This window comes from Trachypithecus francoisi, unplaced genomic scaffold (assembly GCF_009764315.1).
Source record: "Trachypithecus francoisi isolate TF-2019V2 unplaced genomic scaffold, Tfra_2.0 Lachesis_group12, whole genome shotgun sequence".
In the NCBI taxonomy this organism is placed as follows: Eukaryota; Metazoa; Chordata; class Mammalia; order Primates; family Cercopithecidae; genus Trachypithecus; species Trachypithecus francoisi.
Window position 1 is genome coordinate 17,423,875 of NW_022681457.1, and position 15,162 is coordinate 17,439,036.

General features: G+C 39.2%; 1 long non-coding RNA gene across 1 annotated transcript; it reads right to left on the bottom strand.

The window, feature by feature from the left end:
- Positions 1–8,750: 8,750 nt before the first annotated feature.
- Positions 8,751–14,811, bottom strand: LOC117093802. Its single transcript, XR_004441244.1, has 2 exons — positions 14,765–14,811; positions 8,751–9,277 (listed from the first exon to the last, which is right to left on the bottom strand). It is a non-coding gene; the product is annotated as an uncharacterized LOC117093802 (long non-coding RNA).
- Between the last annotated feature and the right edge of the window lie 351 nt (positions 14,812–15,162).

Below are 15,162 nucleotides of genomic sequence, written 5' to 3' on the forward strand. Positions count from 1 at the left end.
GTTAGTCATTAATATTAAAGGAATTTGTACCTTATGATATCGATACATACAAAATCTACAGCAATACTGAAGCTGGTGATAATATGATCAGATTTTTAAATTATGAATTATGAAACCATAAAAAATAAATAAAACAAATAAACAATAAACATTTTTCTAAACATTTTAGGAAAATGACTATTCTCCTAAATATGAGGGGAAAAAATGGCTTTATTTTATTTTATTTTTTTGAGACAGAGTCTCGCTTTGATGTCCAGGCTGGAGTGCAGTGGAGCGACCTCGGCTCACTGCAAGCTCCGCCTCCCGGGTTCACGCCATTCTCCTGCCTCACCCTCCTGGGTAGCTGGGACTACAGGCGCCCGCCACCATGCCCAGCCTATTTTTTAAAATATTTTTAATAGAGACGGGGGTTTCACCGCCTTAGCCAGGATGGTCACAATCTCCTGACCTCGTGATCCGCCCACCTCAGCCTCCCAAAGTGCTGGGATGACAGGCGTGAGCCACTGCGCCCGGCCAAAAAATGGCTTTAAAGACTGGGTCCTCATAGAGGTAAGATGGAATGTGCACCCATCATCTTAACAGAGTTTACTCAGGCTAAGATTTGAGTTCTCCAGTGTAGTCCATTGAGGCTGCTTAAATAGAGGTGCAGAAATCAGAGCAGGGAGGGGAAGCCCCATACTAGTCTGTTGGCTCCTGCATATTTGGTGTTAGGTTCATTCTGGGAAGTACGCTGAGAGAAGCAGAAATTACCTAGCTTTTTTCAGGAGGGCTCCCGAGATCGTGAGAATGTTGGAAGCCATTGCACAGTAAAATCAGTGAGTGGAACTAAGAATGTTTAACAAAGGAAAGACTGGGGCCAGGAATATGATGACTACCCCCACCCTAAGCGTAGGAAGGGCTGTGAAGTGAAAAGGTGAGTAGATGAGTTCTCCACAGTTTCAGGGGAAAGAAAATGGACCAATAGATGAAAACTACAGAGAAAGGGATTTCAACTCAGTTTTAAAAGGCAACATTATAGGCAGTTTTCTCGAGCACATTCAGTATCTCAATGCTGTCCTTAACATTTTACTTATTTGTTCACCATCGTATGCTAACGCCTGGAAGTGTGTCTAGCTCAAAACAGTGGCTGAGTAGCTGTATTAGTCAAGGTTATCCAGAGAAACAGAACCAATCATTTATTCATATATATATATGTATGTGTATGTATGTGTGCACATATATGTGTATATATCATAATATAAATATATAAGTATATATGACATAATATATATCATATATATGTTCTATATGTCTTTTTTTATATGTATATATTTACAGAAAGAGACAGAGAGACATACACAGAGAGAGAGAGAGAGAAAGAGAGGGTGGGGGAAGACTGTAGGGAATAGGTTCATACAATTGTGAGGGCTGACAAGTCCAAATTCTTCAGGGCAGGCTGGCAGGCTGGGGCCCAGGGAAAAGTTAATATTGCAGTCTAGAGTCTAAAGACAATCTAAAGGCAGAATTCCTTATTCTTCAGGAAACATCAGTCTTTTCAAACCTTTAATTGATTGGATAAGGCCTATTCGTATTATTTTGGTAACCTGCTTTACCCAAAGTCTACTAATTTAAACATTAATCACATTAAAAAAAGAAAAAAAAATTACAGAACCATCTAGATGAGATTTAACCAAACATCTGGTACCACAACTTCACAAGTTGACACATAAAATCAACTCTCATGGTAACTATAAATGCTTTAGGAGTAAATGATCAAAAGTTACCCAGTACTGGAGATATTCATGTTAAGATGAGCTGAGACTTTTTTACAATATAGTTTCAACCTTTATTTTAGATTCAGGGGGTACATGTGCAGGTTTTCTACCTGGATGTATTGCATGACGCTGAGGTTTGAGGTATGATTGATCTGGTCACCCAGATCAAGTACTGAGAGCATAGTACTCAATAGTGATGGGCTGAGTATTTTAAATGACATTCAACTGTCTGACTGAATTAGATGAATTTTAAGGTTTCTCTATTTTTTGTACTTCAAGAGTCTAGGAGTGACATATATCGCTGGAGAATTTTTAGAAGAGGTGAAAATAATCCTCTATAAATAAATATAAGTATACTTATTATTTATTATTGCACATAAAATCCATCATAATTTAAGTATGTTTGCTTTGGCTGAATGATTTTTAAATTTTCTATTGAGTGCATGCATATGTACGTGCTATTGTAGGCAAAAGAGACAATAATCTCTGCCTTTTATAGTGGGGGGGGAGAAACACAATGAACAATAACTAGGTAAATTATGGAGAATAGCAGATGATGATAAAGTACTATGGAGAAAAGTAAAGCGGTCGAGGAAATGGGAAATGCTGGGGTGGAGGTGAGGAAGGAGAGTGATATATTTATAGTGAGATCTGGGAAGGCTACACTAAGGATGTAAAATTTGAATACAAAGTAAAAAGAAGTACACTAGCCAGGGTACATTTTATGCATGTTTGGTAGCAGAAGAAGAAACATTTCGGGCAGAGGAACTGGCAAGGGCAAAGGCCCTAAGGTAAGTTTACTGTGCTTGATCAAGAATAACATGGAGTAAGCCAGACATAGAAAGATGAACTTTGCCTGTTCTGACTCATTTGTGTGAGCTAAAAATTACAACCTTTGAACTCATGGAGGTAGAGGGTAGAATGATGGCTGCCAGAGACTGGGAAGGTTAGTGGCAGGTGAGGGGGAGGAATATAGTTAGATAAAATGAATAAGATCTAGTATTTGATAGCACAGCAAGGTGACTACAGTCAATAATAATTTATTGTACGTTTAAAAATAGCTAAGAGTGTAATTAGAAGGTTTGTAACACAAATGATGATAAATGCTTGAGGGGATGGATACCCCATTTACCCTGATGCATTTATTATGTATTATATGCCTGTCTCAAAATATCTCATGTACTCCATAAATATATATGCCTACTATGTACCCATAAAAATGAAAAAATTTAAAAAAGGGATAACATGGAGGCCAGTGTGGCTGAAGAGAGGACAGTAATAGATGTCAAAGCCAGAGGAGTCACATGGGCTGGAGAGATGGGCCTTACGGTGCCCTAGGAGAATAAGGAGGCTTTTGATTTGCACTCAAGGAGAAATGGAAACCACTGGAGGGTCTTAGGCAGAGGGGGATATGATCTGACTTAGATTTTTAAAGGACCACTCTGTAAGTAATGTGGATAATATAGCTGGAAGCTATATATATTCTGGGCCTATCCAAGCAGCTACATAAGTTCTCAACTCCTAGTTTGTTGCCAGGACCAACCTTCCATTTTATATGAAGTTTTTCTGTTTGTTTTGTTTTGCTTTAAACAAGCTTCTTGAAGTGTAATTGACATAAAATAAGCAGTATGTATTTAAAATGTACACATGGATAAGTTTTGACACGTGTATACACTCGTGAAACCCTCACTACATTTAAGATGGTGACATATCCACTACCCCCCATGGTTTTCTCATATGGTGTGTTTTTTATTTTACTCATTGCATCACCCAGTTGCTGTTTTAAAAGGGTAGAGTGGGTGGTGTGTGGAATAAAGGCCGTGGCGACGTATGTGTTCTCTATTACTGGCAAAAACCTGGTCACCATTCCACATTACTGTTATGGTGGGTTTCCTTCCTCTTTTGCTTACTGAAGAAATACCTAAAAGAGTATTTATAGGGTCAATTTCAACTATTCCAAACATTTCATTGCATTTTGAAAGGTGTGGCCTACAGTTCTGAGCAGAAAGGGAGAACGACCCATGTTTCATGTGGCAAATATTGCTTGCCAAGACTGTGTGATGGACATACATCTAGCCTTTTGCAGCTATTTTGGTCCTTTTATAAGGAAAGTTAAACCTATTTGGTTTGGAATTGCCTACATTACTGACAGACAAATATAAGCCAATTAAATTGGATAAAAAAAAGGTGGCAGAAGGAGGAATTATTTTCCCCCTGCAGGATAAAGACATTCTAACTTCTGCATCATTATTCTTGGCAGTAATTTCCCCCTTGAAGCTAATTAAGAAATGTGGGTGGGTTATTTTTAACTTCCTTAATTTTACCTTTGATTATCCTCTTACATGACCCCCTCCCATCTCTGAGGAGCAATTAATTTTCTTACTAGGTGAGGGGAAATTCCTAAATAATTTAATAACACACCTTGCCAATACTATCCACAGTACATTGGAATTTCCTTCCACCCAGAGTGCTACCTCTCCAGGTTCATTCTCACTTTCAGCCAGATGATGTCTTCTTTATTATCTGCACCAACTCCTCAAGTATCTTATGGCTTTTATTATTACCCAGATAGCTAAACAAGATTCATTTTCTCAAGTCCAGATCCATTCACCTATCCATATATTCATATGTAAATTTTTTGTTCAATTATTATTTAGTGAATCTTTACTGTATTAGTAAGTATACCATGTCAGGGAAGAGAGAATGTTAGCAATATGAATACTTTTCAAATCTATGCAGTATATATTTATCTGTTAAGGTATTCTTTGTATAACAAGTTTGAACTTGGAGAAACATAATGGGAAGGCAGTCTTGACATAGACCAAGCTACCTTTTCTTATCATGACTTAAAAATAATGTGATATGTTGTTTTCTGCTTGTTTCATTCCTTGATTGGGAACTCACAAATGAGAGAAGAAGGTAGTGGGGAATGGGTGATAAAGTGGGAATGGTTAATGGGTACACACAGTTAGACAGACTGAATAAGACCTAGTATTCAATAGCACAGTAGGGCAACTCTAGTTACAAATAAAATATTATATATTTTGGCCAGGCACGGTGGCTCATGCCTGTAATCCCAGCACTTTGTGGGGCTGAGGAGGGCAAATCACGAGGTCAGGAGATGGAGACCATTCTGGTTAACACAGTGAAACCCCATCTCTACTAAAAATACAAAAAAAAAAAAAAAAAAATTAGCTGGGCATGGTGGCGGGTAACTGTAGTCCCAGGTACTCGGGAAGCTGAGGCAGAAGAATGGTGTGAACCCAGGAGGCGGAGCTTGCAGTGAGCAGAGATCGTGCCACTGAACTCCAACCTGGGCGACAGAGCGAGACTGTGTCTCAAATAAAATAAAATAAAATAAAATAAAATATTATATATTTTAAAATAACTAAAAGAGTAAAATTAAAGTATTCTTAATACAAAAAAAGATAAATTATTGAGATGATGAATACCCCAATTACCCTAATTTGATCATTATACATTGTATTCCTGTATCAAAACATCATACGTACCTCATAAATATGTAACTATTATATAACTATAACTATTGTACCCTCACAGTAATTAAAATTTTTTTAAATTTAAAAATACTTACAAAAAAGAAATGAGGGAAGAAGGAAGCCATATTAGACATTAACTAAAATCTGATATATAAAATGGGCATAATAGTAGTGCTACTGATGGCAGCAGCAGCCTGTACAGAGAGGCTGCTGCCATGACGCTGGCTGCAGTAGGAGACGTATGGCCATGGCTGCATGCTGCATGGAGCCGGTGGGAGTCAGGAACAGGTGGAAGAACCACCGCCTTCTGAATTGGAAGGGCAGGAACCTTGTGCTCCCTGGGTGCAGCTGCAGATGCCCAGCCATGGCTGCAGACTGGAGCATCCCTGTACTCTTGGAAGCCAGAAGCAGACAGGAGCCCCCACGCTCCCAGGTGCAGGCTAAGGAGTGCCTGCTCCCCTACAGGCTCGGGAGTGCCTGCTCCTGCTCTGTGGCCACTCCTCACTCCCAGTGCCCACTCTGATCTCAGAGCAAAGTTGAGGCTGAGGCTGGGTGCTGTCGCAACTCAGCTTAGATGTGCACAAGCTCAGGGCAACACTGACACGCCAGGCCCCTGCTGCCTAGACTCCCCCGAGACTTTGAGTGCCAATGAGCGTAGGAGGGAAGCTGGCCGGAGTGGGGGGTGGGGTGGGGTGGGGTGCCTGAGGGCAGCTTGGCACTGGCCTGCAGGCACCACTGGGCAAGAACAGCCTGAGCGGCTTAAACAGTGGTAGGAGGCAGACAGCTCCTGGGTGGAAAAGGGTGGGTTCCCAGTGAAGCCCCACCTTCAAGCCCAGGAAGGCCTGAAGCCTAGGAGCAGGGCTACCAGTCCCGCAGACAGGAGGGAGAACTTAGGGTGCTTTTTCCCCAGCCCACCCATGGCCACCCATGGACCAATCAGCACACACTTCCTCCCTTCTGAAGCCCACAGAAACTCCGGACTCAGCCAGACTTGAGCATACACTGGGGATGGCCAGCTGCGGAGAAGAGCTACCCACTGCAGGGTCTCCTTTTAGCTGAGAGCTGGGCAGACATCAGGATGACAAGCTGCAGTCAGGACGCCCTGCCTGTGGAGGGGAGCTATCCACTGCAGGTCTCGTCTGAGCTATTCCGTCATGTAATAAAGCTCCTCTTCACCTTACTCACCCTCCATTTGTTCATGTACCTCATTCTTCCTGGGTGCAGGACAAGAACCTGGGACCCACTGAATGGCAGGGCTAAAAGAGTTGTAACATAAATAGGGCTGAAACATGCCCCTTGCTCACCACGTTGTGGGTGACAAGAAGGAACGAAGAGAGAAGAAGAGAAGAGCTGTGGCCTTTTGGGAAGCCCAAACTTAGGAGTTCCCTGAGCCAGGACTGTGACACCCTCTCTGGGGCTCTGTGGTTCCTGGAGTCACCAAGCTTCCAGGCACCACCATGTTCCCTGGTGCTAGCCATGGAAACCACTACTTGCCATATGTCTGGTCCAGCCACAGCCTCAAAGGGAGCCAGTGGCTGTACTAGTACCTGGAGCTGCCTGCCCTGTTGCAGCCAGTATGCCTGGCTGTGTGCGATGGCTGGACCCCATGCTCTCTCCCTCAGGTACCCTTCACTGCTCCACTTGCCCTTGGCACGCATGGGATCCAGGCCGGTAGCACAACCTTCCAGGCAATGTGGGCCCAGTGGGCCCCAGCAAAACTTGGGCAAAGGCACCACTGGTCACACAGGTTTCTGGCTGGTGAAGCGACATCCCAAGATTCCGTAATACTACTTTGCAGAATGCTGTAAGATTTAAATGAATTAATACATGAAAAATGCAGAGGAGCCCTAGTTTAATAGACATTAATTATTAGAATTGTTATTGTACCACATTTTCCTGCTAGTTTAACTATTTTGTTGTAGGTAGAGAATCCTTGTCAGAATTTATGGACTCCTATTATTTCACTGCTTACAAATGATTTAGAGTGAGATGTAAATCCCAGAGTAACCGGTGCTCTTCCCTCTCACCAGCTGAAGGTATTTCAATCCTAGGAGCTGGGACCACTTTACCATAATTTATCTAAACAATGTAACAAATTTTATGACTGGAACACTGGTGCCCATTACAGTCAACAGATTTTTTCCTAGTTGTGTGCTCTATTTTATATTCACATTAAAGTATAAATATTTTCCATCCGTACATTGTGTTTAGACCATCAAATAAAATCTTCTTCCCAAAATTATCACTTCATTGAGCTACATACATTTTTTCCCTTGACTTTGTTCATGCTGTTGAAGGTGATTTGTACATTGTTTCATTCTGTGTTGTAAGGAGTAATGAAGTAACTGAGACCTTCTGAGAATCAATGGTAAATTAATTTGGCTCTGCCCATCTCACTGAAGGCCAGAATTGTGATGTGTCTATCAATTATCATCTAGATGCCTGAGAGCAAGTGTGAGCTTGAGAGCTTATTTGTATTGACTTATATTTCACCACGCTAGATTTTATATACTATACTGTGCTTTGTTCCCTTAGCAACAATAATACTTTGTTTTTCAAAAGCAAATATCCAGTATTGCTTAAAGCCTTATCCTTTTGATAGTATATTCTCAATATGTGAACTGATTGAAAATCTATCATTGAGCATATCCAGTTATATATATTTTTTGAATGACTGATATGTCCATAAAATATGCTACAAAGAGATATAAAATGTAGTCCTGAACTTGGGTGTTATAACAATCTAGTAAGAGATAGAAAAAAATAGAAATATGTTCAAGATATACATTTAGCACAGAGTAGGAATGTATTGAGTTGTTGAGAGATATCAAACAAGGCTTCACAGATAATTCTGATATAACAGTTTTGAAAAATGAAGTTTATCAAACAAGGTAAAAAAATACCATATTTGTCTTAGTTCATTTTCTGCTGCTATAACAGAATACCACAGACTAGGTAATTTATATATATATATAAAATTAGTTTATTTGGCTCATGATTCTGGAGGCTGGGAAGTTCAAGAGCATGGGACCAACAGCAGCTCAGCATTTGGTGAAGGCCTTCTTGCTGCTTCATAACATTGTGGAAGGGCAACAGAGTGCATGTAAGAAGAGCAAAGAGAGGAAAGGGGGCACAACTCTTGCAATAACTAACTCACTTTTTTTGATAACGGCATTAATCCATTCATGAGGGTGGCATCCCATAATCTAATCACCTCTTTAAGGTCCTGCTTCTCAACACTGTCACAGTGGCAATTAAGTTTCAACATGAGTTTTGGAAGGACATTGAAACCATAGAAATATTCGAAAGTATTAAATTATGCAATAATATTCTGTTTATGAAAATTAAAGACTTTTCACACGTTTATGAAAACTTTCTCACTAACCATAAATACATATATGTATATTTAAAATATAAACCTTGAAATATAAATATTTTCCATCTACCTTGTACTGGTTAACTTGCTGAATAAAATATTACCCCAAAACTCAGTGACTTAAAACAACAGCCTTTTATTATTGCTTATGTTTCTACAAGTCCACCGGAGGTCTGCCGACAACTAATCTAGGTGGACTTTGAGTGCAGCTCTGCTCCATGTGTCTCTTATTCTCCTCCTGTGACTAGTAGGTTGCTTGAGCAGGTCCTTCTCATGGTGATGGCAGATGTATAGCTGGAAACACTGGAGGCTTCTTAAGACCTAGGCTGAGAACTGGTATACTGTCATTTCCATCATCTTTCATTGTCCCAAGCAAGTTACATGGTCAAGTATCAAGTCAAGGGGCAGGGAAGTATATTCCATCCATTATGAGGCCATGGCAAAGATGTATATGGTGACACAGGTAAAAAATCAAGGCTATTAACAGAATTTACTTCATACCTGCAGCAAGAATCTGCAGTGGCTTACAACAAAAGGTATAGAGAGGGTCTATTACTAAAAGGTTGGTCTAAAAGAGGCCATTTACAATACCACACCAGGTCAAAGGAAACTGTTGTCATCAGGCCTGCTTATGACTTCTGAGATTCCTGATAGTCAAGGCAAAAGGGAAAGGAAAGTAAGATATCTGAGAAAAGGAAGAGTAGTAATTTGTGATGAAAATTAAATACACACATATATATCTAACTCAGCAATATATTTACTGTAGATGTATACATTCACATACATTCATACATTTCACATAGTTAGAAAGTAGACTGTTAGCATATTACAAGACAAATTCTTAATCTAATAATCTCATACACATCCATCATTCATGCTCTATCTCTCTTCCAAATATTGTTCTTACTTTTTACAAATAATAATTTGAGATCTGAGATGTTTTCCCCTTTTACTCAGAGTTATCTCTGTTTGTAGGGTCATTTAATTATAAAGAACAGACCATCCCTTTTACCTCTGAAGAGTACCCTGTTTTTCAGCCAAGAGAGACCAGACAAAGATAACCAGGCAGATTTTTTTTTCACCCCTAGTGTCTGACTGGATGACAAAGAAGTCTGGTACTATAGCCAAGTTGTCTGTCAACATTTCCTATTCTTCGCTTGCTATTAGTTGCCTGGTCACAAGAAGAAAAGCAAAACAAAACAGTCTTCATCAACTTACGGACATCTTACTTTCCCACTTAATAAATATTTGGGTCTATCTGTTGCCTCACATCCCATGTGAGCTGGTATGAGAACCAGTCTGACTATTTTGTATAGAAACAAACACTTAGATATGTGCCTTTAGGCAAATATCTGCAACACTGGTAATACCTTGCATATGTATACTTTTTTCACTTTCTCAGACAAGTGGCAACATGGTGAGATTGAAAGGTTTGGGTCTGTAACAGCCTCCAGTGTTATCCTATTTACTTACTCTGTGTGAAACAGAAACATCAGTTAATATATTAGAGTATATTAGAATCTCAGTTTTTTCACTGGTAAAAGTGATGACAATTATATCTACTTTTAAGTATGGTTGAAAGGATTAACACTGAGAGAGAGTGTGTATGTTTGGCAGGGTGGTAGCACATATTAAGTATTATTCAACAAATGTTAGACTCCTTTCCTGTACAAAGTCAGGACGACTATCCTTATTCATTAATGAAACACAAGCTAAGAACCTGTGACATATCAAAAAGAGTAAATGAAACAAATAAGAAAACTGAACTATAAAATTAGAAGTAAGTTTCCAGGGGTCACACAAGAGAAAGACCTGAAGACTAGAAACCGTATTTCCTGGTTCTCAATCCATTGTCTATTCTATTGCTATACTTTAGATTTATTTATTCATTCATTCATTCACTCATCTGTTCCTCCATTAATCATTTGCACTCAGTCTATTCAAGGGCTTCTTATATAGCTGTATAGGTTGTACATGTCATAACAGCTGTGTGACCTGGACTCTTCCAAACTTTATAAACCACGGCCTTCCAACGCTTACTATAGCATTGTTCTTATTCTAGCTACCCTGTGCATTTTTCAGTTTGCTTGTATTGAAATTGTGTACCATATTATTAGTCTTAGTAATAAGTTCAAATGAAGAGTGACAAGTGAGACTTTGTATCTTCCCTCTCATCCAGGTATTCTCACTTTGCCTCCTCAGAAGTTCATTTAAATAAAAGTAATCAATGTATCCATGTTGGCACTTGGGGATAGCCCAGCCTGAAAAACTTCTATAAAATGTGTCCCTTGTGCTACAGTTAGCTAAAGCATCATTAAACAGAGGAACAAATTCTATACAGCAGGTTTGTGATAATAGCATTGAGTTCCTTCTCATTGAGGAGGAAGGCCTTAGCCAGAGACAATTTCAAGTTTGGTCTGGTCTCAACTGCTCATTCTTCCAAATTATTCAGATTAGCTTCTGAGTCTTCCCACATTGTGGACGTAAAACAGCTTAGCTCTGGGATACTGATTATTTGCAATGGGAGGTCTCTATACTATTTTTATGAAACTGTGTTTTTCAGGGTTTACTTTAAATATTGAGGTATATTAATCTGTTCTTACACTGCTATAAATAAATACCTGAGAGTGGGTAATTTATAAAGAAAAGAGGTTTAGGGCTGGGCACAGTGGCTCACACCTGTAATCCCAGCACTTTGGGAGGCCAAGGTGGGCAGATCACGAGGTCAGGAGATCGAGACCATTCTGGCTAACACATGAAATCCCGTCTCTAATAAAAATACAAAAAAATATTAGCCAGGCGTAGTGGCAGGTGCCTGTAGTCCCAGCTACTCAGGAGGCTGAGGCAGGAGAATAGCGTAAACCCAGGAGGCAGAACTTGCAATGAGCTGAGATAGCACCACTGCACTCCAGCCTGGGCGACAGAGTGAAAGTCCGTCAAAAAAAAAAAAAAAAAAAAAAAAGAGGTTTAATTGGCTCATGGTTCCGCGTACTGCACAGAAAGCATGATGTTGGCTTCTGCTGGGCTTCTGGGGAGTCTCAGGAAACTTAAAATTATGGTGGAAGGCGAAGTGGGCGTGCGCACCTCATATGGCCAGAGCAGGAAGAAGTGGAGGGAGATGCCACATACTTTTAGGCAACCAGACTCACGAGAACTCACCACAACAAGAACAGCACCAAGGGGGAAATCCACCCCCATGATCCAGTCACCTCCTACTAGGCCTCATCTCCAACACTGGGGTTTATAATTCAACATGAGATTTGGGCAGAGAGACAGACCTAAATCATATCATGAGGATTCTTTAAAGAATTGATAAGGAAGTTTTGCTTGGTCTCCAGATACTAACAAATGGCAGGTAAAAAGTTACTAAATAGCAAGTCTTGATTTTTATTTCTGCTTATAGGACCCAACAGATTTTTGGTGGTCTGTGTACTCAGGCCAGCTGCCTCTTTATTTTTCATTTAAAGCTTAGTATCTTTTTGTCTGTCTTTTAAAAATACATATGTTATTTCTTCCATTGTATGGCAGGAGGAAGTATTTTAAAAGGCCTTGAGTTAGGAAGAGTAAATTTCTGGATGGAGTCCAGGATTACAGCAGCCTCCTCCACTGGGGAGAAACCTAGACAACGTTAAATTTCCCATGTAGCATCATTAAACATTCTCTTTGTTGCCCTAGTTCATGATTTTATTGTTTAATCAGTTCACACTGACAGTCTTGTAGGCTACAGTTCTGTTTGACTGTTGAGTACATACTATTTCCATTATATTACATTCCAATATGTTCTAAAGGAATATGATATATGTGTGCATGGAGGAAACGTAAGTGACACCAAGTGGGCAATTATATTTCTCCTTGAATCTGACTTAATTTTAAGGATTGACATTTTCCCCTCCTGTTAGCAAATTGTCATTAATTGTTCACCTTCACTTTGATATCCTATATTTTGTACCTCTTCAAATTTTACAAGATTTTAAAACCCTGGTTCCTCCATTCTAGCTAATGGGAACTATTTTGCTTTTGTGCTATTTGGAAATTTCACAGGCTTTGAAGTTGATGTGTGTATTTTTATATTATTTTGTTCAGAAAAGTAGCTAACACCATTTAATAACTACCGTACACTTGTCTAGCTTCTTGCTTGCTTCTTTGTTTCAGAGGTATCAATAGTTTCTTTTCATTAAATTGTTAATAAACTTACAGCTTAATAAGGACTTTCTTGAGGGCAGAAATTAGGACTTTCATTCTATTGAATCCTCAGAATAAGACCCAAAAACTGGCCACAGAGTTAATGTTTTATAAATATATTTTGCTTATTCTCATCTTAAGTAGAAAAAATCCATCAAATAATAGACATAAAGCATAAAAATTAATGTAAATGTAAAAACTACACAGGTGAGTGATATGGTCAGACTTTGTTTCCACACCCAGATCTCATCTTGAATTGTAGTTCCCATAATCCCCATGTGTCAAGGGAGAGACCGAGTGGAGGTAACTGGGAGTGGTTTCCCCAATGCTGTTCTTGTTGATAGTGAGTTCCCAAGAGATCTTTTACACTTCTCTCTGCACTTCTCCTTCCTGCCATCTTGTGAAGAAGGTGCCTTACTTCCCCTTTGCCTTCTGCCATGATTGTAAGTCTCCTGAGGACTCCCTGGCCATGTGGAACTGTGAGTCAATGAAACCTCTTCATAAATTACCCAGTCTCAGGCAGTTTTTTATAACAGTATGAAAATGGACTAATACAGTGGGTAAGAACATGGATTTTTAGAGCCACACAGCTCCAAGTCCAAATCCTGGATATGCTACTGGATAATGATGTAATCTGGATAAGTTAATGATATCTCTGTCTTTGTGTCCTTACCTGTAAAATGCAGATAATATCTGTCTTATAAAATTTTAATGAAAACTGAATAAGATAGTGCATGTAAGCACAATAATTAGCTCATAGTTAACACTCAATAAATAGTATATATCATGTTAATTATTAGCAGTAGTATCAATATTAGTATTATTAATAGTATTAATATCAATATTGAAAGAGTGATCCTTTTTGGTATCAGATCCTAATTCTGACATTTGCTAGGGTTTTTCTCCAAGTTTTATTGAATTATAATTTACAAATTTAAATATATGTGTATTTAAGATATACAACACAGCGTTTTGATATAACTATATTTTGTGTAATGATTTCCACAATCAAGTTAATTAACATGCGTAATCTCATATAGTTATTATACTATTTTCTTTTTTTGTGGTAAGAACACTTAAGATCTACTTTCTTAGCAAATTTCAAGTGCATAATGAGTGATTATTAACAATAATCACCACGCTGTACAATAGATCTTCAAGCTTATTCACTGTAAGTTGAAAGCTATTTGTTCTGTGGCCTGTGTCAGGTAAGGTCTTTTGAGAAGCTAATGCCAAGACAGGATTAGATGTGCAAGAGGCTTGTTGTGGAAAGTGGTTATGATGGAACAAGAGACGGCAGGTGATGCCATTCTGGCACCTGTGAAAGGGGAGTGGGAAGGAAGGAGGCTGTTGTAGGAGCTGCAGTTCTGAATGTGGTCCTGAGAAATTCCTGGCTAGGCCAAATCAGGGTCTCAGAGCAGATTTATAGGATTCCTGCATGGAGCAGGAGTGGACTAACTATGGTGCCACTGCTGTATTCTGTCATGTCCTGGAGGCATGGCCTTAGCATGAGTGCCAAGATCTGAAGATGCAGCCACATTTTCACCTATGCTGCCAGCAGCAGCTTTTCCTGAATGGAGATCTGAGTAGTGCACCTCCATGCCCACCCCTTGGTCTTAAGGTCTATTTTTCCACTTGTTAGAGTCTCTGTTTGTCATCAGTGGCATAAGCAACACACACAAAAAACTCCATTGAGGTACTGTAAGATTTCACTTGGATAATTTATCTGAAGTACCTGGAAGATAGTCAAGTGTTCAGAAAATGTTCATTCCTTTCCTTTTCCCCCAGTTTTTCCTTCTATTTTTAATTTCCCATCCCATAAAGGTAGATACCCAATCTTTTCTGAATACTTTTAGTGTCAAGATTCCAGCAAATAGCTCAACATGGAAAAATCCTCACTTTTGTCTCATCTTGTAATCTTGGGTAAAATGTACTGACTGAAGTTGAAATACCCAGTTAATGGCTTTGGCGCTCTTGTTCCTTTATCTATGCAAACAGCCTTGGAAAGAGAAAATAAAACAGAAAAATGAAAAGTAATTCATTTTTGGCATTAGATTTTTTTCTTGAGGGAATAAAACTTGTGTCTTAGTGAGATTAAATCATTTATGGAAACACTATGTCTTGAATGCTTTGTCCTATTCAAGTCGTGGGAGCACATTCACGAAATAGAACTGTTTAGATCAGAGAAGATGAGTTAAGTGGGGAAGACCGGTACCTTGATCATATCAGGGTTCTCTGACACAAACCCTTCTGAATTCCAGCCAAATAATAGAGCACACAAAACTAGGGCAGAGGTTGAAATAATTACATATTACACAGAAAAATTGAAAAATATAAAACATAATTAATG